Here is a 21,899-nt window from a genome sequence, read left to right as displayed (position 1 = left end):
TGCCCGTGACCACTCAGCCATGGCCTTTCCATTGTCCACGTTGCACTGAAAGGCTCCGTTTGGAAGGAGACACCACAGCGACTGAGCTCCTGAGCAGGAGGGAGGGCAGGATGTGGGGCCTTGTCCCCTTGTAGCTGGGGTGTCCCATGTGTCAGTCTCATTGAATGTCAGCTTGTCAGTGTGCCCCCCCCCCCGCAACGCCTGGAACCCAGCCTGCACAGGGTGGGTGTTCAGAAAGTGCTGACCGAGAGAGAGAACCTCACTCTCACCCCAGTGTGGGTGCCAGCGTGCAGGAGGAGGCTGGGCTGCACTGGCTGGAACCTGTGACATTTCCTTCAACCTCGTATGCGGTGGGATGTGCCCTGTCCACATCCAGGTGGTTCCAGGGTGTGGGCAGAGGACTTGGCAGATAGGAGACCTGGGATTCGGGATAAGCCCAGTCCAAGTCGGCCCACAAATTCGGGGCTCCCTCTAGGAGGCACCCAAGGCTCATCACTTGTTCAGTGATGCCCACACTTCACATTGATTGAGCACCTACTGCATGCCAGGCACTGTGCAGGGTGCAGGGGGCTGCTTGGAGAAGCAAGGGGAAGGCAAGCCTTCACAGAGGCAGGACCAGGCGCATGTGTAGGAAGACAACTGTATGCCCTGCCGGAGGAGTGGAGAGGAGGGACCCCTGTCTAGGGAAGTTTGAGAAGGCTCTACTTAAGAGGGGGCCTTTGAGCAAGGCCAGGCGGTCATCAGGTAGAGAAGGGGCCAAGGCATGCCACGCAGAGGCTTGGACAGAGTCTCAGAGGCATGAGCAAGGCGGTATTTGGAAAATTAGCCAATAGAAGGAATGGAAAGAAGGGGTGGTGGGGTGGCCAGGTACCTGGGTGTGTTGGTTACTCCTTTGAAAAGTAAACTGGACTTGATATTCCACTAAGGGATGCTGGCTGGGGGTGGGGGTGGGGGGGGCAAGTGTCCTGGCTGCCTTTTTTAAATGCAGATTATACCACCCACAGATAATCCAATCCTGCAGATTGGCGGGGGTCGGGGTGGGGGGCGACACCCAGGACCATGCATTTCGAACAAGGCCCTGGCTACTGTTAGAGGCAGATGACTTAGAAAGCCCGAGCCGGCGCATAGAGTGACCCGAGGCTCCGAGGCTCCGGAGGCTGGCCTGGCGTCGCAGCAGGCCAGGCCTGCTCCTCTCCACTAGCAGAAGGGCCCTCACCTCCAGCTGGGGGCGGGACGGAGGCCTAGCGTGAAGGAAGGGCGGACGGCAGCAAAGTCAGCGCGCGGCGCATCCATCTGCCCTGACAGCCAGCAATTACACCGCGTGATCGCCAGATTACTCCAAATGCATTTATTACAGGGGTTAGAAGCGGGGGACTTATTTACTGGCAAATCCATACTCATTACAAGACTCAGCCTAGCCTAGACTGAAAACAGCTCAACTGAAACAAATAATTACCAAAGTCCTTCCAGCACGAGGCTCTCAGGTGGTTGGGGAGAGCGGTGGAGGGGCGCCGGGCACTCTCCATGAAGAAGAGGGAGGAACAGGCCTGGGTAAAGGATACCCCGCCGCCCGCCGGGAGACGAAGCGATGCGCATGCCCGCCCAGGGTATGAATATGCAAATAAGCCCCGCAGGGTGGGTGCGCTGACACGCTGGGTGCCGAGGGCTCGGGTCCGCCGCCCACACCCGCCGTGGCCGAGAGGCGTGGGGAAGGGGAGCGACCGGGGGCAGCGTTCCAAGACCCGGCCTTGGAGATGCAGCGCACGTCCTGAATTGTCCCAGGAAAGATACACTGGGCGGGGCACAGAGATCAAGTCCCCAAGCTGAATGAATGAAAGGATAGCCTAGACAGTGCTTGCCTGGATCTCACAGGCCTGAGGACGGCTGGGGGGTGTGGAGGGGCCACCTCCCAGCGTGTAGCGGGGCTGGGGTCTTCTCCGGGTACTCCTACCAGGCGCACAGAGTTCTGACCTTGTAGCCACACCGCTGAAAGACACTGGGCGTCCTGGGCGCTGTGAACTTGGGGATAGCACATTGGGGTCTCAGGCCTTCCGCACCCACTTGGAACTATGGGATTCCAGAAAAAAGAAAAATCAAGGATTTTTTTTTTTTAAGGACTGGACTCCTGCTCCCATTTGACAGATGAGAAAATTGAGGCGGGGCCGGCCACTGTCTGCGTGCATGGGAGTGCAGCCCCTGGGCCTCCCGGGTGGCGGTATCGGCGATCGGTGCCCTGCGTGGAGAGCTGTCAGGACGATTGAAATGTGGGCTCGGCCTTTCTGCCCGCTGGGCAGATGCTGGCACCGCCACCCGCGCCTTAAATATTCATTCACTTGACAGAACACTAATTAAACAAAGTAAGGTGCATTATTACTTGATTAAAATTTTTATTGGCAGCTTAATTGGTCTGTTAGTTGCCCCTTAGGGAGTTGGTCACCCGCTTCCCCCTCCCCACGCCGTGTGGGAGGGGGCCCCTAGCCATCCTTGCGCCTCCTAGCCCTTCCCGGCCTGTGGGGCCACCCGGGAGCCCCGCCCCCCGGTACCCCAGGCCCCCAGTACCCCAGCAGCAGTCGGGGCGCCGGGCCGCGGGCGGGGTTGGGGGGCCTCGAGCCCCGCCCCAAGGCCCCAGAGTGGGGAGGTAACCAATCAGCGCCTAGGGGCGGGCCTCTGGCCGGCAAGCTCGCTGGGGCTGCACCTCCGAATGCGCGTCCCAAACACCTTGGAGGGGAAGGCCTCAGTTTGATGGGCCTGGAGCGGCCGGGTGACCTACCCATCTCCGGGCCTCGACCTCGGGTTCCCTATGTACTCCACCGCTGGGCTGCCCCCACATGCCCTCTATCCAGACACCTCCCTGCCCATGGCCTGTTTCCCCAGTCAGAGTGGGGGTGCCTTGCAGGCAGGTATGGCTGGGGGACCCAGACCTCGCCTGGCCCAGCTGCAGAAGGCCCTGGGAATGCCCCCGCAGAACAGGTCCAGTCTCCCACCCCCTATACAAGTACCCCTCTTGGTGCCACCCCTCTTGGGGGCTTGCCACCTCTGGAGTCAGTGGCTGGACACACCCACCCTAAGTGGAGCGGGAACCTGCGTGTTCCCTCTTCACAAACCACACCTCATAGGTGCTTCTCCCACCTCCCCCTCAGGGTGATGGTGGTCTGGAGCCAACCTTTGCCCCTCTCAAACCAGCTGCCCTTTCCCTCTCTCTTCTCCCAGGTCTCTCTTCTGGAGGGCTCACGTCAGAGAAGGACCAGGGGCTACTCCACACCTTTAGCACCAGTCAAACCCCTGGGTGAGCCTCAGTTTACATGCTAAGTCACTTCGGTCGTGTCCGAGTCTTTGCAACCCCCTGGACTATAGCCCCGCCAGGCTCCTCTGTCTGTGGGATTCTCCAGCCGAGAATACTGGAGTGGGTAGCCGTGCCCTTCCTCCAGGGGATCTTCCCTACAGGGATCGAACATGTGTCTCTTACGTCTCCTGCATTGGCAGCCGGGTTCTTTACCACTAGTGCCACCTGGGAAGCCCGGAGTCTCAGTTTACCCCACTGCAAAATGGGTGCCCAAACTCATCCGACAGGCATGGCTCGACTGTGGGGTGCCGAGGCAGGAAATTGCCCTCTCCACTCTGAGCTCTCATCTCACCTGCTGCCAGGGCACTGCCTCCATCACCCCACCTTACAGATAAGACAGTGACATGTTCGGGGTCATTTGGGGTGGGGGTCGCCCAGGAGAAAGAGAAAGCAGGCTAGGCGGTGGACTGGCAAGACTAGGGGATGCTACTGGTAAGGCAGGGGTGGGTGGGCAAAGCTCTGTACGCTCTGTTCACATGCCGGCGCGCTAGCTCCTTAGCCCATTCAGCAAACGGGGGGTGGGGCCGGGAAAGAAATGGGCCTTCCCAGGATGGCCTGGGTCTGGGTCACACCCCGACCTTCACCATGCCCGCTACTGCCACCATCCCCATTGCTGGCCCCACTCACCCTCCTGTGGCCCTCTCCAAACCTGCCTGCCTGCTCTCCAGAGACGATCCAGGCCTGGCCGATGACAGAGGAATCGTCTGGCAGCCCCAGAAGCCGCCGCTGGCGAGCAGGAGGCGAGGTAATTGGCATCGCCGGCTGCGGGAGCAGGAAATGAGCGGCCGCAGCCCGTGTGGAGCGGGAAGCTGTTCAGTGTCATCGGCCTTATCTGGGAACAGGCTGCCCAATTACAGGGCCCTGCCCGCTACACTCAGCAGCTGCCGGCTCCCTCCCCGCTGTCCTCGCAGCATCTTGGGGCCTGGGGGGGCATCTGCTGCCCCTTCCAGAAAGGACCAGGCAGCTGCCCAGGGAGAGGCCTGCCCTGATAGCCACCATCCAGGAACGCAGCACAGGTGTGCCCCCACCCCTGGCCAGGCCTGGCACAGAGGGCAGCAGTCTCCAGGTCCGGCCCGCCTCACCTCCAGCTGACTGTCCAGGCCGAGCCCTGCCCAGGGCTGCCTCTTCTCCTAAGTGTCAGGAGTACTCAGGCCAGGAGCTGAGATGAAAAGAGAGGGGCACACAGTTGGGTCCCCCGCCACCCCTTCTCAGGGTTCCCTCATGGGAGAATGAGCGGGTCATCCCGCTCAGCTGCCTCGCCCCCTCTGCCAGCCACTGAAGGAGAGGATTCATAACTCCGTGGGTGGACAGTGCTCAGAAACGCAGCGCCACTGGGGGCTGTGATAGTCTGTCATATATTAGGAAAACAGGACGCTAATGGGCTTGCAAGTGCCACAGCGCAGCCCGATGTTAGCAGATCACGCTGTGGCTCACAGGCCGGGGAGGGGACAGCTGGCCCAGGAGGGCTGGGCTACCCTTCCAGACCAGCGATGGGGCGGGCGGGGGGGGGGGGGCGAGCCTGGCCGTGCCTTGTGCGCCCCAGAGGCCCGGGGGTGGCACGTGGGAACGAGAAACTGGCTCTGGAATTGGACCCGACTTGAGTTCAAATCCTGTGCCTTCACCAGTTTGGCCCTCCACTTCTGCATCTGTCCGCGTGGTCGTGAGAACTCAGCGAGCTCCTGGACCGAAGGCTCAGACAGCGCTGAGCTCGGAGTCAATGCCCAACAAGTGACGGTCCCCGCCCCCCTCCTCCCGCGAGCGCTCCAGCATCCCTGCGTGTCAGGCCCTGCTTTCTGGAAAGGTCTCTGCCAGACCTGCAGAGGGAAAGGGGGACCCTGCCTGAGGGACACCTTCCCACAGCCCCCCTCCTCCGTGGCCCTCGGCGTGATGGGTGCCTTAAGGACACACACTTAAGTGCCCTCTGGGGCTCCCCGAGTTGCGTAAGAGTCCCCTTCCTTCGTGTAAGAGTCTCTGTCCTTTATGTGAGAGTCCCCTTCCCTTCTCCAGACAGAGAGGGGCCAGATGGCCTCAGGATCTTGCCCCTCCGCCCCTCTCTCTTCGCCTGAAAAGAGGCCAGGATGGTCTGTTTGGACCCAGAGAGCCCTGACTCCCCCGGGGAGCTTCCCCTGGACTGGGATGGGGGGGTCTGTCTGGCTCCTCTCTCTGTCCTAGAGCTGGCACCAAGTGGTCACTTCCCACAAGCTCTGATTCCCCTCATGAAACTGCTTATCAAGCCGGAGCCGTGCACGAACAGGGCAGACGAGGGTCCTGCCAGTCCTCTGGCTTGAGCACAGGAACCTCACTTTCTCAGTCCACAGACGGGGGGAACTAGGAGGAACCGCAGTAGGCTGTCCCCTCCCCTAAATTCAGCCTCCAGCCAGCTCGCCCCAGAGACCTGCCAGCCTTATAAACTAGCAGCTCGCTGAGGCCAAGAGTGGCACAGGGGCGACCAAGGGTCACCTGATGGGCATGCTGAGCGCAGGCTTAGTGATAACCGGTGTGGTGCAGCCTGGCTTGCAGGGAGAGGCCTGGTGCAGGGTGACCACGGGAGGCTTCTTGGCGGAAGTGGCATGGGAGCAGAGACCAGAAGGAAGGCCCGGCAGGCCTGAGGCTGGGCAGGGGTGCTGGGAAGGCCAGGCCTGTCCCTGAGGCAGTGCGTCTGGAGTGTGGACCAGCCACGAGCCTGGAGCCCTGAGTCTGGGAGCATAGACATGATTTATAAGACAGACTGGGAACCTCCGCAGGGGGCGGGACAGGCCCCTCACTCAGTGCCTCAGCCGGTTCATACCTCCCCAGCGCCAAGTCATGGAGACCCCAGGGTTGGCCAAGTACCCCCACTGTGTTCTCAGTTGTCCCCAGTGGTCAACTGGGGCCCTGGGGCCCTCCCGTCCCTCAACCTGTTGGCATCTTCACCACAACCAGCCCGGCCACTGCCACCACATTCAGGACCCCCCCCAGAACCCCACGAGGGCTGGGCAGGGGGCTGGGCGGGGCTGGTGGCCCACCTGGCCCCCAGCTGTCACTCACAGATGGAGACCCGGGCTCCGTCTCCCTGGCCGTCTGTCCACTCTCTCGTGGAGCCTCCTGTTTGTGCAGCTGCTCCCCGTTCCTCACCACCCTCCTCCCTGCAGACAGCTTGGTTGGACTGTGGGTGTGAATTTCCACTAGGAGGGAGGGGCCGTTCCTTCTGTTGCTGAAGCCTGGGGAGGGAGCAGGAAGCCATGCGGAGGGAGGGCTGGGGAAGGGCAGAGGGTTTCCCGGGGAGGTGGAGGGGGGCCCTGCAGAACAGGGCTGAGATCCAGCTCCCTCTGCCCATTCTGTGAAGCCAAACAGGTGGGGGCACCCAGGGCTGGATGGCCCCAGGCTGAGAGCAAAGCGGGCTGTGGCCCCTTTAGTCCTCTAATGCATCCGTCTGGCAATCCTTCCCCACAGGGAGGACAAGCTGTGGTCCCATTTTGTGGATGGGCGGCCCAAGACCCGGGGAGGATTGATAATGTCTCCTGGGGACCCAGTTGCTCACAGAGCTACCCAAGTGCCCGACCCCCCGTGGCTGTCGGCGGGAGCCAGCGTGTCCCCACTCAGCTGCATCCAGGCTGCTCCAGGGGTACAGGAGCACACCCCAGCAGTCACGAGCCAGGCCTGGTGCTAAGAACTGACCCGGAGCAGTGCTCTGTGTATGGAGAGGGGGCTGAAGCAGTGCAGGGGAGCGGGGAACAGACCCACCCTCCAGCCATCCGTCCTCCGTGGACATTTACTGCTGGTCTAACGTGCCAGGCCCTGGGGACCAGGAGAGAGCTGGGGCTCCTGCCTCTGCAGAGCTCGCTGCCCGGCGGGGACAGACAATGGGTAGGAGCCGCGCTATAGATAGAAAATGTCACTTTGTGCCCGGTGCTGGGCAAGGACACAGGCGAGGTGCTCCCCAGCGCCTCCTGGACCCTATGCAGGGGGCCATGTGCGATGGGGACAAGCAGACCCTGAGCTGCCTGCTCCCACCCCAGCTCAGGCTCCGCCTCCCCTCCCCACCCCCGGGCTGTGCAAAGCTCCTGTCCCCTGTGGTTCCTGCTAATGAAGGGCAACTCCACCCACCCAGAAACCAGGCTGCTTCCAGCTGGTATTTAAAGAGGTGTCTCTGAGTGTGATGATGGCGCTTGTTCCCGGTCCTGTCTTTCGCCCACCCTGCGGTGTCCCTCTCAAGGTAAACGAGACAACGGAGGACAGAGCTACTGGCTGCCCTGCGCCCCTGCTCTGGTCCCAGCGGAGCACCGCACCCAGGCCAGGCTCCCTGTTGGGGGCACAGCAGATTCGGGGGCAGCTAAGGCCTAAGGCTGCTCTCAGGTCACATCAGTTGGCTGTGAATGAGGGTCAACTTCTCGATCAGGACTAGGGAAGCAGGGAAGGCTTCCTGGAAGAGGCAACGTCAGCACAGAACAGAAAGGGCAGGTGGCGGCCAGACTTCAGTGCACTGGGAAGTGGCAGGTGGGAGATTCATCAACTGTTTCAAGAAATTCAGCTGTGAGGGGGAAGAGAGAAAGAAGGCTGCAGCTAGAGGGAAAGAGGAGGTTCAGGGAGGGTTTTTTTAATGTTTATTTATTTGGCTGTGTTGGGTCTTAGTTGCAGCACATGAGATCTTCATTGCATCATACAGGGTGTTTCATGGGCTCTCTAGTTGGGGCGCCTGGGCTCAGCAGCTCAGTGGCATGTGGGATCTTAGTTCCCCCACCAGGGACTGAACTCACATCCCCTGTATTGCAAGGTGGATTCCTAACCACCAGACCACCAGGGAAGTCCCAGGGAGAATGTTTTTAACAGGAGGCACTCAAAGTCCTTAAAAGCTGCCCGGAAAATGCTATCTGAGGAGGGCTGGCCACTCAAGAAAAGAGGAATTTCAAAGGGAAGACCCCTCAAGGTAGGAAGGAAAGGGCTGGCCAGGCAGGGGTGGAGACCAGGAGCAAGAAAGTTTAGAGACTGGGTAGGTAGCAAGAAGAGGGGAATTTCTATCTTTCCTGAGAAGTGACAGACGAGGTCATCTTTCTCCCCAGGAAGGACTTGCCCATTTAAAAGATGAGGAAACTGAGGCCCAGGAAGGTTCCAAGGCTTGGCCTTGGCCCAAAGACTCTCTGGCACTCATTGGCTGGCTACCAGCCTGTACCCTGTCAGGCATCTCTGGCCTGAGAGGGGATGAAAGGGGTGAGGGCCTGAGGGCACCCTCCAGGGAGCCCAGCGCCCCCTCTGTTGATATCTGCTGGAAACACCGCCTGGCGTTTGTAGGGCAGCATGTTTCCCAAAGCTCTCAGATCATCAAGCTTGCTGCTGAGCGCAGCCTCCTGGGGAAGCGGCAGCTGCCTTCTTCACAAACTTGTTAATAATCCCTGCTGTCAGGAGGTCCTTCCTCTGTCTAACCTAAATCTCTCCTGTCGTGGCTGAGCCAGCGGTCTCTACGCGGCTTGGCCGTCCTGGAGTGGCTGCCATCGCCCCGCTCTGGAGGCCCACACTGCCCCGTGCCCTCGGCTGTGGGCGCTAACGGCAGATGTGCACTGAGGCCGCACCCTCCCCACACCGGTGGGGGACCGTCTCCCCAGGTGCCTGTCTCCCTGGTCTCTTCCCAAAGCTCCTCTCTGAGCTGAGACCTGCCCTCTGAGCCCAGCTACCACCCAGCTCCTCTCTCCTGCCTGGTAGGGGAAGGCCGGGCCGTTCACAGGCTGGGGCACCTCCTGCCACCTGGGGCCAGCTCTCCCTTCCTGAACCCGGCTGGAGATAAGAGTCAGGGGCACCACCTGGGTGGAGACTCAAGCGGTGCCCAGTGGGCAGGAGGCACCTGGTGAGGACGGCCCCCCCCGGCCATGGGTGAGATGGGCAGGATGGTGTGGAAGGACCCCAGGATGTGGCTTCACGTCTCAGCCCTGTTGCTAGCTCCCAGGTGACCCTGAGCAGACCCTTCCCCTCTCCATCTCCTTCCCCACCTGCAGGCAAGTAAGGGGCTCTGGAGCCGACGGCTGTAGGGCCAGGCCGGGAGCAGGCTGTAGGGCCAGGCCAGGAGCAGCCAGAGAGGGACTCCAGTTCCCCCGAACCCCCGCCCCCAGGCAGTCACGCCTGCTGGGGACCCACTAAGCAAACATCCCCCATGGATCCCCTAGGCAGGATCCCTGCATTCCCCCAACCTGATCCAGCTCTGGGGCCATGTGTGCCGAGGCATCTGGATCCAGAAGCACCCATGTGGCCTCAGACCGGCCCTGCCTGCCCGCCCCCATCCAGGCCTGGGTTCCTGGCCACACTCCCACAGGGCGCACGGACATCCCTGACCCCGCATCTCAGGCCCCCAGGACCGCAGGCCTGGCTCAGCAGCCACCTCCAGATCCCAACCTGCAGGAAGCCGTGGGCTGTGACAGCCCCGTCTGCAGAGCCCAGCCTGGTTAATCTGCTTCATTAAAGACACTAATTAATTGGCTTAATTAAAAGGGTAACCTGGAAGCCCGCAGAACTACCGCCTAACAAGGCACGAAGCTACACAGAGGCAGCCCTAGCGCTGAGGAGGGGAGCCCCCCCGGCCCCCCAGCATGCCCATCCTAGGGCCCAGCCCCGGAGGATAGCCCGGACACTATCCCCAGCCTACCTCGGCCTGGTGACTGCTGTTCAGCGACACCCCCCACTCTGCACCCCACACACCCCGCAGTCAGGCCCAGCGTGCCAGGCGGGAGTCAAAAGCCCCACATCCATATGCACCACCTGGCTGCAGCTAAGAGCCCAGAATGTAAGTGGGCCGTAATTAGAGGCACAGGCAGGCTGCAGCCGATAAAGGTCAGCAGGCCGGGAGGGAGGGGTGTCCGTGGTAGAGAGGCCGAGCCTGGCCACTCCATGCCTGGCCCATGGGGAGCTGGGCAGGCTCGAGCCAGGGCTGTTGGCACCGTGGCAGAATGCCACCTGGGCAAGGAGCCTGTGGACCACCAGCTCCCACGATCACGAAGCTTCTGGGGTCAAAACAACTGGGTTTAGGTCCCACCTCTGGGGACTGGGTGATTGTGGCATTCATTCTTATTTATTTATTCCTCTGTGCTGGGTCTTAGTTGTGGCATGTAGGATCTTTTTTTAAATATTAATTCATTAATTGGCTGCGTCGGGTCTTAATGCGGCACACTGGGTCTTTGTTGCACAGTGCGGGGTCTTTCACTGTGCACCGACCCTCTAGTTGTGACATGCTGGGCCCAGTAGTTGCGGCGCTCTGGTTGAGTTGCTCTGCGGCACGTGGGATCATAGTTTCCCGACCAGGGATCAAACCCGTGTCCACTGTATAGCAAGCCAGATTCTCATTCACTAAGTTCCCAGGATCTTTTCTCAGTTACAGAATGCGAACTCTTAGTTTAGGTATGTGGGATCTAGTTCCCTGAGCAGGGATCGAACTTGGGTCCTCCTGCATTCCCAGGGAAGTCCCTGAACCCTCATTCTTCATCCGCAGAACACCTGCCAGGGATGCCAGGCAACGTGCCCTCGCAGGAAGGAAGGCCCTCTCCAGCTCAGCAGAGAGTGCTGAGATTGATTAGCCATGTCTGCCCAGGGCAGTGGGTAAGGAGAGGAGGCTTGCGCGCCACTCTGATCCCAACCATCCTGCCAGCCTCCAAAGAGGTTAATCTCTGTGTCAACATTTCAGACCTTGCCCACAGTCAGAAAACAATTCTCATAACTCCTCGAATATATGGCACCAATGCCGGAAATGGTTTTTACCAGTCTTCATTCGTGTGAGTCAGACACAACTTAGCAAGTAAACAAAGACAAATTCATCTGAGCTTCCCGCCGCCCTTTGAGATTTGGAATCCCTGGTTCAGAACTGAGGCTCCGGTGGCCTGTCTGGAGCCATCCCCTGGCCTGAAGTGCACTCTTTCTCACTGGAAGAAGGTGGGGTGGGGCATCGCCAAGGAAGGAATTTGCATTGGTGTGGAGACCCTGCTTTCCTCCCCCAAACGCTGCCCGAGAGGCCAGCCAAATTCACGAGCAGCCCCTACCTCTTTCTCAAGCAGAAATGGCATAAACACCATAACACGGTGCATGGGGACCAAGTGGCCTTGGAATATTCACTCACTGCCTTTCTCGAAGCCCCCAAGAGAGGACAGACAGGACTTGGGATGGGGTAGGGCTGGCCCCCAAGATCCAAAGGACCCCAGTTAGGCCCCAGATTCCCTGGGGGATGGGAAGGGAGTGAGATCAGAGGCCAGGGGTCCTCTGTCCATCAGTTTAGGATGTGGAAGTGTTCGTGGGGGTGGGAGGGAGCCCCTTGAGGGTCCATGGCCCTAGCCCTGCCCATGTGATGGACAGGGCTTAAAGTCAGTCTGGCCAGCCCACTGTGCAGGGAGGAAATCACCAACCTTGGCCCCCTGGACCAACCTTGGTACTCAAGGACCCTGAGCTCAGAGAGCAGAGTCAAAATTTAGGTCCAGGTCCAGGTGCACAGGGGCGTCAGCTCACAGCCCTCGCCCACACTGAAGCTGCAGGGTAGGGGCTCAGGGCCCCCGGACAGATTTAGTCTCCATACAAACAGCTGTTAGCCTGCTCAGCCGACAGTTCTGCCACCGGCCCAGGAGCCAGAATCGAGGTTCCAGCAAGGGTGCCCCTGCCCAGCAGGGATGAGGCTCCATCAGAGCCAGGCCCCAGGGAGGCCACTCAGCTCTCACTACCAATGGTGTCAGGCCAAGCTGCCAGAGTCCCCGCCCCCTCCCCAGCTTGAAGTCATCCCCCCATCACCCACGTGGGTGTCCACGGGGCTGTCAGTGCTGGCGTCTTCCCAGAGCTGCTTCACCCGGGGGGCCCAGCCCCTTCCCTTCCCTGACCAGGCACCCACAAGAGGCGAGCTTCTGTCCACATACTCCCGTCCCGGCAGCCCTGGCCCCATGTTACAGATGAGGAAGTTGAGGCCTAGAAAGGAGGCCAGGTGAGCAGATAGAGGAACTCCAACCTGGGGCTCTGGAGCTGCACCCACATGCAGGCCTCCACGGGGTCTCCTCCCTCCCCAGGCGGGTGCAGTACCTGGGCCCAGACCCCTGAAATGCATGGTGGGGGACATCGGGCTGTCCCAGGCGAGGCTGAGCAAGGAGGGGACATTCAAGGCCACCCACAGCAGGAAGGCCTGGAGGCTGGACAAGACCCAGGCTGTGGGTACGGGAGGTCCAGTTCAAAAATCGGGACGGAGGAGAATCAGCCTCGGCTCTCAGGGCCCCCTGGTTCCCGCTGTGAGTCAGAACCCTGTCTGAGGCCAGGGACCCTCCTGCACACTGAACCACAGGCCTGCCCTCACTCCTGCCCCAGCAGGTGGCTGGGGTTTGTCCCGGATGATGCAAGTCTACCCTTCCTGGGTGGGAGTCCTCAGGTGCAGGGCAGGAGTGGGGCTGGACCACTTAGAACCCAGCACGGTTCGGCCGAAAGCCACCTGCTCAGTCTAACAGTTGGGTGACCCCATCAATGTTGTGTGGCCTTCACTGCACCCAGCCCTGGGAGGGGGGACTCTCCTCCCTGGGGACCCCTAGGAGTGGGGGTCACACAGGGCGGGAGTGGGCCCAGACGCATCCACAGCTACACGGTCAGGGAGAAGCGGGCTGGGAGCACCATGTTCTCCCAAGTGCTGCCTGCGACTCTGCCCACGGGGCAGCAGCCACCCCCCGGGCGGCAGACCAGCTACCCTCCATGGGCAGGCAGGGAGAGCACTGGACTCAGAGTCACGTCATGCGACCGCGCCCTGGCCTGGCCTCATGGGAGCTGAGTGTCCTCTGGGACCACCTGTCTCTCTAGGACTAGGGTCCCTCACAGGCTGGTGTGAGTCCTGGAGGGAGCTAGCAGGGTTGAGCAGGGGATGTGGAGCCCGGCAACTGGCTCCCCTGTGGGGGTCGCCCACGCCTGCCCAGGCGGTGCTGGGGCGTCAGGGCCCGAGAGCCTGACTGCCCATCCTCGGGAGCAAGCCCAAGGGAAGAGCAGACGATCGCCCTCACCATTTCACCAGGCCGCTCGTTATGAATATTAATAGCATTAATTATTTCTAATCTGGCATCCAGGCCCAGGCTGGCTGTGAATGATCCCCAGACCCTCGGCTCCAGGGGAGGCTCAGCCCCCTCCCCAAGGCTGTGGGATTTGAGTCTGGGGCACAATTCCAGGGGCAGCGCTGGGGGCAGTGAGGAGAGGCCCAGCCCAGCCCTAGTGACGAAGGGGCCTACAGACAGGATACTGCCTGGGGGGCCCCTAGGAAGGCGCCATGCAGGCTCAGCGCCCATTTCACAGATGGGAAAACTAAGTCAGCTCGGGATGAGAAGGTGGCAGGTTCGGCCGCAGGGGAAGCCCAAATAGATGCCACCTGCCCCTCACCAGCCAGATACCCACACATCTCCCGGAACGGATTTCCTGGGCCCTAAGAGGGGGTGATGGGGCATCCCTCACAAGGGGCTGCAGTGCAGCTCGAGGTCGAGGGCTTGGAACTCTGCGGGGTGGGCAGCGGCTCTTCCTCCGTGCACCGTCGCGGCCGTTCCGGTGCTCGGCAAAAATGCACTTAAGAGCGGGCTCTGGCTCGGGTCCCAGTGCCACCCCAAGAGCTACGTGACGGGCAGCGAATGCCACCTTCACAGAGCCTCAGTTTCCTCATCTCTAAAATGGGGCAAATAACCATCCACAACCTGTAGGGCTGCACTGAGTCAAGGAGACAGTACACATACACGCCGACCCCAGACGCAGTCTGAACTCTATGAACAGCCTAGCTCTTGTCATTATTACTGTGATTATTATTGTTGTTGTTTTTAATTAACCCACCAGCTTCCATGCCTCCTCCCCAAGCCTGAGTCAGGCCAGGGGCCAGCACCCGCCAAGGCCAGGTCTGGGAAGAGTTCCTGGGTCTGGGCAAGACTGACCACACCCATCCCCGGCTATCCGAGGGTCCAGGGCAGCCCCTTCCCGCAGAGACCCCAGCCTCTTGCAGACAAGAGCCTCTGTCCTGCTGACCCCAGGTCAGGGCAGGGGCACTGTGTTGGCACAAAGGCCGGGCTCTGTCTATGCCTGCGGCGGGGGCAGCTGCCCATGGAGGGCCCTCCCGCCACAATGAGGCCTTTGAGCAGCTACCGGCAAGAGCTGAGCTCTCCTTGAAGGCCCCCGGCTCTCACAAGTCTTGTCTGTCTGTGAGGCCACCGGGCCAGCAGGCAGCTGCCGTGGGGGAGGAGGGCCCATGCCCACCCTGCTGCTGGGCACACCACCTCCCCGGCCTCTTCTCCCCTGGAGGATGCCCGGCCAAGGCTGGCTGCAGCCTGAGAGCCAGCTTGGGCCTCGGGGGGGATGCAGGGGAGGCCTGGCCCACCTCCCTGTTCTCAATTGACACTTCCAGGCTGGGCACACTGAACACGGGAAAAGCCCCGTGCCTCCCACCCCACGCTCTCAGGAAGGCACTGCGGGGCCGGGGCTCAGCCTCCAGGCCTCCCTTCCTCTTAGCCTCAATTTTCCCAGCTATAGAATGGAACTTCCAAGTGCAGTCCCCACCTCCATCCCCAGAGCATCTGTGAGAATCAAATGAGACCCACATTTAAGGCTTCACCCAGCGCCCAGCAGGTACGAGACACAGAGACAACCCACCTAGTCATGACCATCACAACTCCTACCTGGGACCCAGCTTCAGCCCCAGCTCAGCCTGGGGACCTTGGCCTGGAGACTGAACCGTCCTGAGTCTCTGGTTTCTCTTTTATAAGATGGGCCAATGCCACCCACTCTCAGGGCTGCTGTGAAGGGAAAGCCATTTATCAACCAGCCTCAGGCTCAGGAAGTCTTGCTTGGATGAATTAACGAATCCCAGATTCCACTCCTGAGTTACGTTACAGGGAGGCCTGCCCAGCACTGGGGGATGGGAGGCAGGAAGGGCTGGTTCCTGCAGCCAGTCAGGGGCGGCTTTCCGCAGGAGGTGGCCAGTCACCCAAAGTGGGGATTGAGGGTGGCCTTCTGGACCCAAGGAACAGCTGAAGTGTGAGTTGCGTCGTCCACAGGCCTCGTGGGGGAGGGTCTGGAGGACCCTCCCACAGGCTGGTAGGCTGGGAAGGTCTGAAATGCTGGGCTTTGGTCAATGTTTCAGGACACAAGGAGCCACGGATGATCTCAAAGCCAGTGAGTGACTGGATTGAGTGAATTCTCAACTGTCTGGGGGTGTCTCTGCCAGAGGGCAGGGATGGGGAGCGTTTAGAGCCAGCTGGTCAGCAGTGTGTGAGAAGGGGGCTTGGGGCCAAGCAGAGCCATCCGGAGCCTGACCCTTTGTGGGTCCCAGTCCCAAAGCCAGCACTGCCCAGGGCTACCCTGATGCGCCCCTGTGGGCGGCCCTGCGTCCTGCCCGGGGGTTGCAGAGCCTGGGTTCAAATCCCGCTCTGCCCTGACTTGGTACGAACGACACTGCCTCTCTGAGCCTCTGTCTCCATGTCTGTGAGGCAGGAAAGGATGTCTGAGTCCCACGGTGGCCCTGGGGACCATTAAGTTCAACACTTGAAGGCGTCAGCGGGAGGGGACCCCTGTTCCCTCCTCTGGGGCACCCTCACCTTGGAAGAGGGGAACCTGGGGACCAAGGGGGACCCGGGTCTCTGTGGGGCCCCGACCAGGAGAAGTAACCGCCAGTGTTCAGATCCCACCTCTGCCTCCCAGGAGCTCTGTGGTCTCGACCCTCCGTGCCTCAGTTTCCTCACGTGTGATAAGACAGTGGACACTCCGCGGCACAGAGATGCTCTGAGGACCACATGAGACGTGCCCGGGGAGCTCTGGGCCTAGAGTGAGGACCCAGTCACTGCTGCTGTTTCCACGTGGTTGAATCCCCTCCCATCCCCCTATAGAGGCCAAGGCCGCTTCCTGTCTTGGGGTGTCCAGGGGTGCAGGGACTTGGGGAATCACACAGTTGATGGCTGCAGGGGTGTGGGGCCCCCAGTCACCCCTCCCAGCAGCCGGCTCCCCCTCCTCTCCCGGGAGACCCCTGGAGCCGTCTCTGGACTCTACGTCCTCAGGACCCAGCCAGGTGGCCATGGCACCCACTCATGCCAAAATCAGGGCAGAAGGTGTTCAGCCGCACCCCAGTCCACACTAAGTCTGGAGCTGAACGACGCTGTCCCGAGTGCCCCCTCTGTCTGTCAGGGCCCCAGAAACAAGGCCTGCACCTCTCCCAGTCTAGGCCACCGGGTCAGCCAGGTCCGGCCGCACCTGGTCCAACAGGTCCCGTCCTCGCCAGGCCAGTCTCCCCCCACCTCCTGAGTTGGAGAGTGGGGCGCCCCTCCTCCAGCTGCCCCACGAAAAGGGCCTCGCTGCAGAAAGCCGGCTGAGTAAATAATGACATTTCCTCCTCTCTCCTGCACTCTTCGCCCCTTTCCCTTCCACAAATAAATTATCAACATGCCCAGGTCCCGGCGGAGCGGAGCATATCGCTGGGAACAATGAAAAAGCTTTTAATAGGATTCCAGGAGCTGCAGCCACACGCTTGGGGCCCTAATGGAGATTGTTCCATGACCGCAGGCCGCCCGTGCCCGCGCCCCCCGCGCCGCCAGCTCCTCCCGGCCCGGCGGGCAGCGAGGCCCCGCGGGCTGCCCACTGACGTCACGGGCAGCGTCTGGCTCCAGAGAAGCCGGAGGAGGGGGCGGCACGTGCCGCCACTCCGCGGGTCCACTGCCAGCGATCAGGCCGACCCCGCGCCCCGGGAGGCCAACCTGGCCAGGATGGCCCCGCCTGGCCTTCCCCCCTGCAGGGCTCCTGGTACCTCCGCCAGCCTCCCCTGGTCCTCACACCCCACTAGGGCTAAGGGGCAGACTGCGGCTGGACATGGCGGGGCTTCAGGGAGGGCAGATGAATGCAGGAGAGGGCGGCAGCCTAGAGGGGGCTCTGAGCCCAGAGGACACAGCCTAAGAGGGGCCAGGTAGAGAGGGGGGCAGGGAAGATGAACCTCCCTGCCTCAGCTTCCCATCTGAGGGCATCTGTAAGGGCCAAGGGTGCCTCGACGGTTGCCCTTCCTTGGTGTGACCTTGGGTGACTCACTTCAGCTGTGTCTCAGTCTTCCGGGGTAAGATCAGGATAATAATAGCCCACCTCAGAGGCGTGTTGGGGGACAAACCAGTTAATACCGCCAGCTGGGTAGCAAGTGCAGTCTGTGGGCTGCGACCTCTAGGACCACCATCTCCCATATGTGCTGGGGCTAAGGGGTAAGAGGCCCTGTCCTGGCTGTGAGATTTGGTCCAGTCACTTTGTCTGTGCCTCGGTTTTCTGTTTGATAAAACCGGTTGTTGTGACGCCTCAAGGAGTCCTGGCCTAGGGCTTCGCGGCATGCGGCGTAAACAGTAAGCACTCAGTAAAGGCAGCTGTGATGGGCTCGCTGCTGCCCTCCCGGGAGGGATCTAGTTACCGGTTCCTGTGCCTGGCCTCCACCCGAGGCCTGGCACACAGGAGGTGCCCAGGAAGTAAATAACCAAGGGGAACCCACCTGACCCCATACCAGGGGACTCACCTGGGCAGACGGTGACATTACAGCCCCACGCTCTGCCTTTTCACAACTGGGCCCTGACCCCTCTCACTCCTACCACCCCCCAACCCTACTGCTTCCCAGAGAACTTGGGGGCTCAGTTCTCCCCAGTCCCCTAGAGGTACCCACATTCCAACCTGCCCCTCATCACAGCTGAGTGGTCTGGGTGCCCTCCTTTCCCCCCATCTATCCACCTGCTACTCACCTGGGCTGCAGACGTCAGAGGCCAACCTCTGCCCCGTGAGCCTACCAGCCAAGATGGGCAAGAGGCTAGGTAGTGCAGCCCCCCAACTTCCAGATCCCCCAGCAGGGCCAGCATCCCAGCCCTGAAGCTGGCAGGACCTGACCTATTGCTGAAGTGCAGTAACTGCTAGTTCCTACAGAGCCTATTTTGGACACTGTCACCCTGTATCTTCACACTGACCTGGGGAAGTGCGCTCTGTTGGCCCATTTCACAGGTGTGGAGACTGAGGCACGGAGAAGGGAAGTGAGTGAGGTGTCCAGGGGCACCCAGCCGATAAGTAACAGGTAGGATTGGAACCCAGGTCACCAGCCTCCAGAGCCAGGGCACTTTCACTCTACAGTCCGGCTGCCTCCTGGTGGATCCTGACTTCCACCTGGCCTTGGACAAGGCATTTCTCCACTCTGTGCCTCAGCCTCCCTAGGCACAGTGGGAAGAAAATGAGCCAGGCAGAGCAGGGGTGTGGCACCGCCCAGCCCCCTCAACAGCCAAGTCTAGAGGTGTCTCAGGGCTCAGAGTCCCAGCGCCATGATGCTCTTGGGTCCTTTGGGACCTAGTGGTCCAACCCCTTGATCAACAGTAGTGGGGAAACTGAGGCATACAGAGAGGCCTAGGCTCTGGCTGGGGGTTGGGGAGTAGGGGAATGTGTGTGGTCTGCCTCTGTGCACGTTGGGTCCATATAAAAATGGAAGATGAGAATGAGCAGGATGATCATCAGCGCCTTAACACGGGGGTCTGAGGGATGGAACAGGAGTCGGTGGAAGGGGCAGGAGGAAGGGACCAAGTCTTGAGGGACAGGAGCCCCAAGCAGAGGAATCGGCATGGCCGTTCTAGATCGTCTGTGACAGGTGGCGTCACGTGACGCCCTGCGGGCTGCGGGGATCGGCCTCTGTGTCTGTGTGCGGAAGCCCTAGGGTCCTGTCCCGCTCGCACGGGTCCTAAAGTTGGACCGTTCCTATCGCTTAAAACAGACACAATGAGGTCACAGAAATATGCTATTTCCCACAGCATGTGTTGCCTATCCCCTGTATCCAGTATCTTAGGAACACAGTCTACGGAAGATAAGCCACTCTCGCGTATTGTTTGCGAATTATCTTATTCACTATGACCTTCATGGTGAGAAACAAGCTGTGCCTAGTCCTCGAGGAAAATACATGGCGATGGAGCCCCTGGAAGGGTAGGCTTCCTTTGGCGGAAGGATGTGTTCCATACCGGAACGCGACTGTATATATCACAGAGAGCTTGTGTGTCTACCGTTTGGGGGGCAGTCTCGTGATGGGGTTGCCTAACGCAGGGATGACGGCCACCTATGAATTTTCTTGAGGCTTGTAACTATGCTGGAGGTGCAAGGGATGTATGAATGCTGAACGTTATCTCTGAGGTTTGTCATAGATAGAGGAAGTGCCTAGTGTCAGATGATAGGGTATGCCCCTCCCCTGGCTCGGAACATCCCTCAGAGGGCTAGAGGGGAAGAAAGGGAGTGACATTAGGCGGGCGCTTGTGACATAGAGAGGCCCCAGGTCCCTCGAGCTTCGTTTTCATGGCGAGGCTGGCGTTCCACTAGAAATTAACCTAACCACTAGGGGAACAGCCTCAGCAGATGAGCCAATTTGTCATGCACGGACCCAGGCCTTCCGGAGGCGGCACTTGGCCCGGGTAGCATGTGACCAGGCTCTGTCTGTATGACAGGGTTACGGCGCGGGTTGGGAGGTCGGTAGCAGGGAGGCAGCGGCTGAAGCCTTTGGGGGACGGCTTTGTACTTAATTAAAACTGGGATTAAAAGTGGGGTGACGGAGACGCTGGTCCTGGCCGTCCTATCGCACGGCTCTTGAGAGGCAGCTCTGTGGCAGCTTCATTTTGCTCCGCGTTCCTCTCCCCTCCTGCTGAATTAATCGTTGGCACCAGATTACAACAGCTTTAGCAAACTGTAAAAAAAAAAAAAAACGAAAGGAGAGCGGCGCGAGCGAGGAAAGGGGGACTGAGTTCGGGCGGAGAGGACAGGCGTCGGCATTTATCTACAGAAGCAAATCGCTCTCTGTCGGCCCGTCACCCCTCCAGCCTCCACCTCCAGCGACGCCTGCCTGGGAAGGGCTGCGGGAACAAGTCCGCAAAAACGCTGCTGGCGCTGGCGCCAGGATGGGCTTCTCCTGGGGGCGGCTGCCAAGGGCTGCCTGCTGGAACAGAGAGGAGAGCTGAGTTTTCAGGGGACCCTGGGGGTGCTGGCGCACAGGCCACTCTGGGTGGGGAATGCCCAGCTGGGCTGGTGCTGGGTGGTGGGCGCTGGGGACCAGGGATTGGATGGAGGCCCTGTGTGGTCGGGATGCCTACGGGTGGGGGTTATGTCTGTCTGTCTTGCTCACTGGTGCATCCCCAGTCCTGGCAGGGGGTGCGGCACACAGTAGGTGGCAGTGTGGTGCAGGTGATGAATGGGTGAGTGAAAGATGAAGCTGCTGGCTGAAATGCCTTGGGAGCTGGTGTGGTGGCAGCGGAGGTCCAACCTGCAGCTGGACCTCCTGGGGATGAAATCCGCCGGACTGAGCTGCCTCTCGGAGGGGCTTACCCCCCTGGGTCCTGGGTCAAGATGTTCCCGCAAGCCCCTCGAAGGAGCTGCCCCTGGCTTTCCTGGGATGAGCTGGATTTAAAACACGCTCTGCTGTGGTCAGACGAGGGGCCTGGTTCCGGCTCGAGGGAATCTGGCTCCTGCAGGCCCACTGGGCTCCTAGGCTGGGCTGGGCTGTCCCTGCCCTGAGTAGGGGGCTTAGGTTCAGTGGGGGTAGGGAGGCTCAGAGAGGCTGCCCAGGGCAGGCCAGGCCCGGAGCCTACCACGGATGAGTTATGCAGAGTCCCAGTCATGGCAGAGTCAGGCCAGGACAGGAGAAAGGACATCCACACACACTCACACTCCTGCACACAAGGCTCACACCCGTCCCTCTTAACCTGTGGCCTGAGCCAGGCTGAGCCGGGATCTCGGAATGAACCCACAGCCACCCCACCCACCCAAGACCCCCCTGCCTAGAAAAGCTTGAGTGGCTGCCACCCAGCCCGCCCAGGGCCTCCTCCTGTGCAGCTCCTGTTCCTCTTGCCCATGTAGACAGAGCGGCCTGTGCTTTCCCTGGGCCCTGGGAGTCATGTATGGATGTGAGAGTTGGACCGTAAAGAAGGCTGAGTGCCGAAGAATTGATGCTTTCGAACTGTTGCACTGGAGAAGACTCTTGAGAGTCTCTTGGACTACAAGGAGATCAAACCAGTTGATCCTAAAAAATCAACCCTGAATACTCATTGGAAGGACTGATGTTGAAGCTGAAGTTCGAATACTTTGGCTACCTGATGCAAAGAGCTGACTCTAGGAAAGACCCTGATGCTGGGAAAGATTGAGAGCAGGAAGAGAAGGGAACGACAGAGGATGAGACGGTTGGATGGCATCACTGACTCAATGGACATGAGTTTGAGCAAGCTCCGGGAGATGGTGAAGGACAGGGAAGCCTGGGGTGCTGCAGTCCACGGGGTCACAAAGAATGGGACAAGACTTAGTGACTGAACAGCAGCGACAGCTCTCTGGGGAGGGGGTGGATGCAAAAGAGAGAAGCTGGGGTGACAGCCCCTCCACAAGCCCTCCCCAGCTGAGGAGGCCTAGAGACTGTCAGCCTTGCAGTCTGACCTCTGACCCCAGGAGGGAGCCGAGCACACAGGCTGGCATGGCACTCGGTGGGCAGGGCTGGCCAGTGAACAGAGAGACAGTTCCTAGCAGAGAGAGGGTGGCAATGGTCTTGGAAGCCGTTCCCCTCCTTATGGAGACTGTACCCACTAGAGACTGCCCACCTGTCTCAGGG

At 60.5% G+C, this 21,899-nt stretch overlaps 2 protein-coding genes across 2 annotated transcripts in view; one reads left to right on the top strand and one right to left on the bottom strand.

Moving 5' to 3' along the window:
* The window catches only part of MACROD1 (MACRO domain containing 1), a 194,768-nt gene that overhangs the window by 94,462 nt on the left and 78,407 nt on the right, over positions 1–21,899 (top strand). The gene's annotated exons all lie outside the window — the stretch shown is intronic.
* Positions 1–21,899, bottom strand: part of FLRT1 (fibronectin leucine rich transmembrane protein 1) — a 126,198-nt gene that overhangs the window by 60,732 nt on the left and 43,567 nt on the right. The gene's annotated exons all lie outside the window — the stretch shown is intronic.

The sequence above is a fragment of the Capra hircus genome, chromosome 29, assembly GCF_001704415.2.
Source record: "Capra hircus breed San Clemente chromosome 29, ASM170441v1, whole genome shotgun sequence".
NCBI lineage: Eukaryota > Metazoa > Chordata > Mammalia > Artiodactyla > Bovidae > Capra > Capra hircus.
Note: the sequence above shows the minus strand (reverse complement) of the source record. Positions and strands in the feature narration are given on the sequence as shown.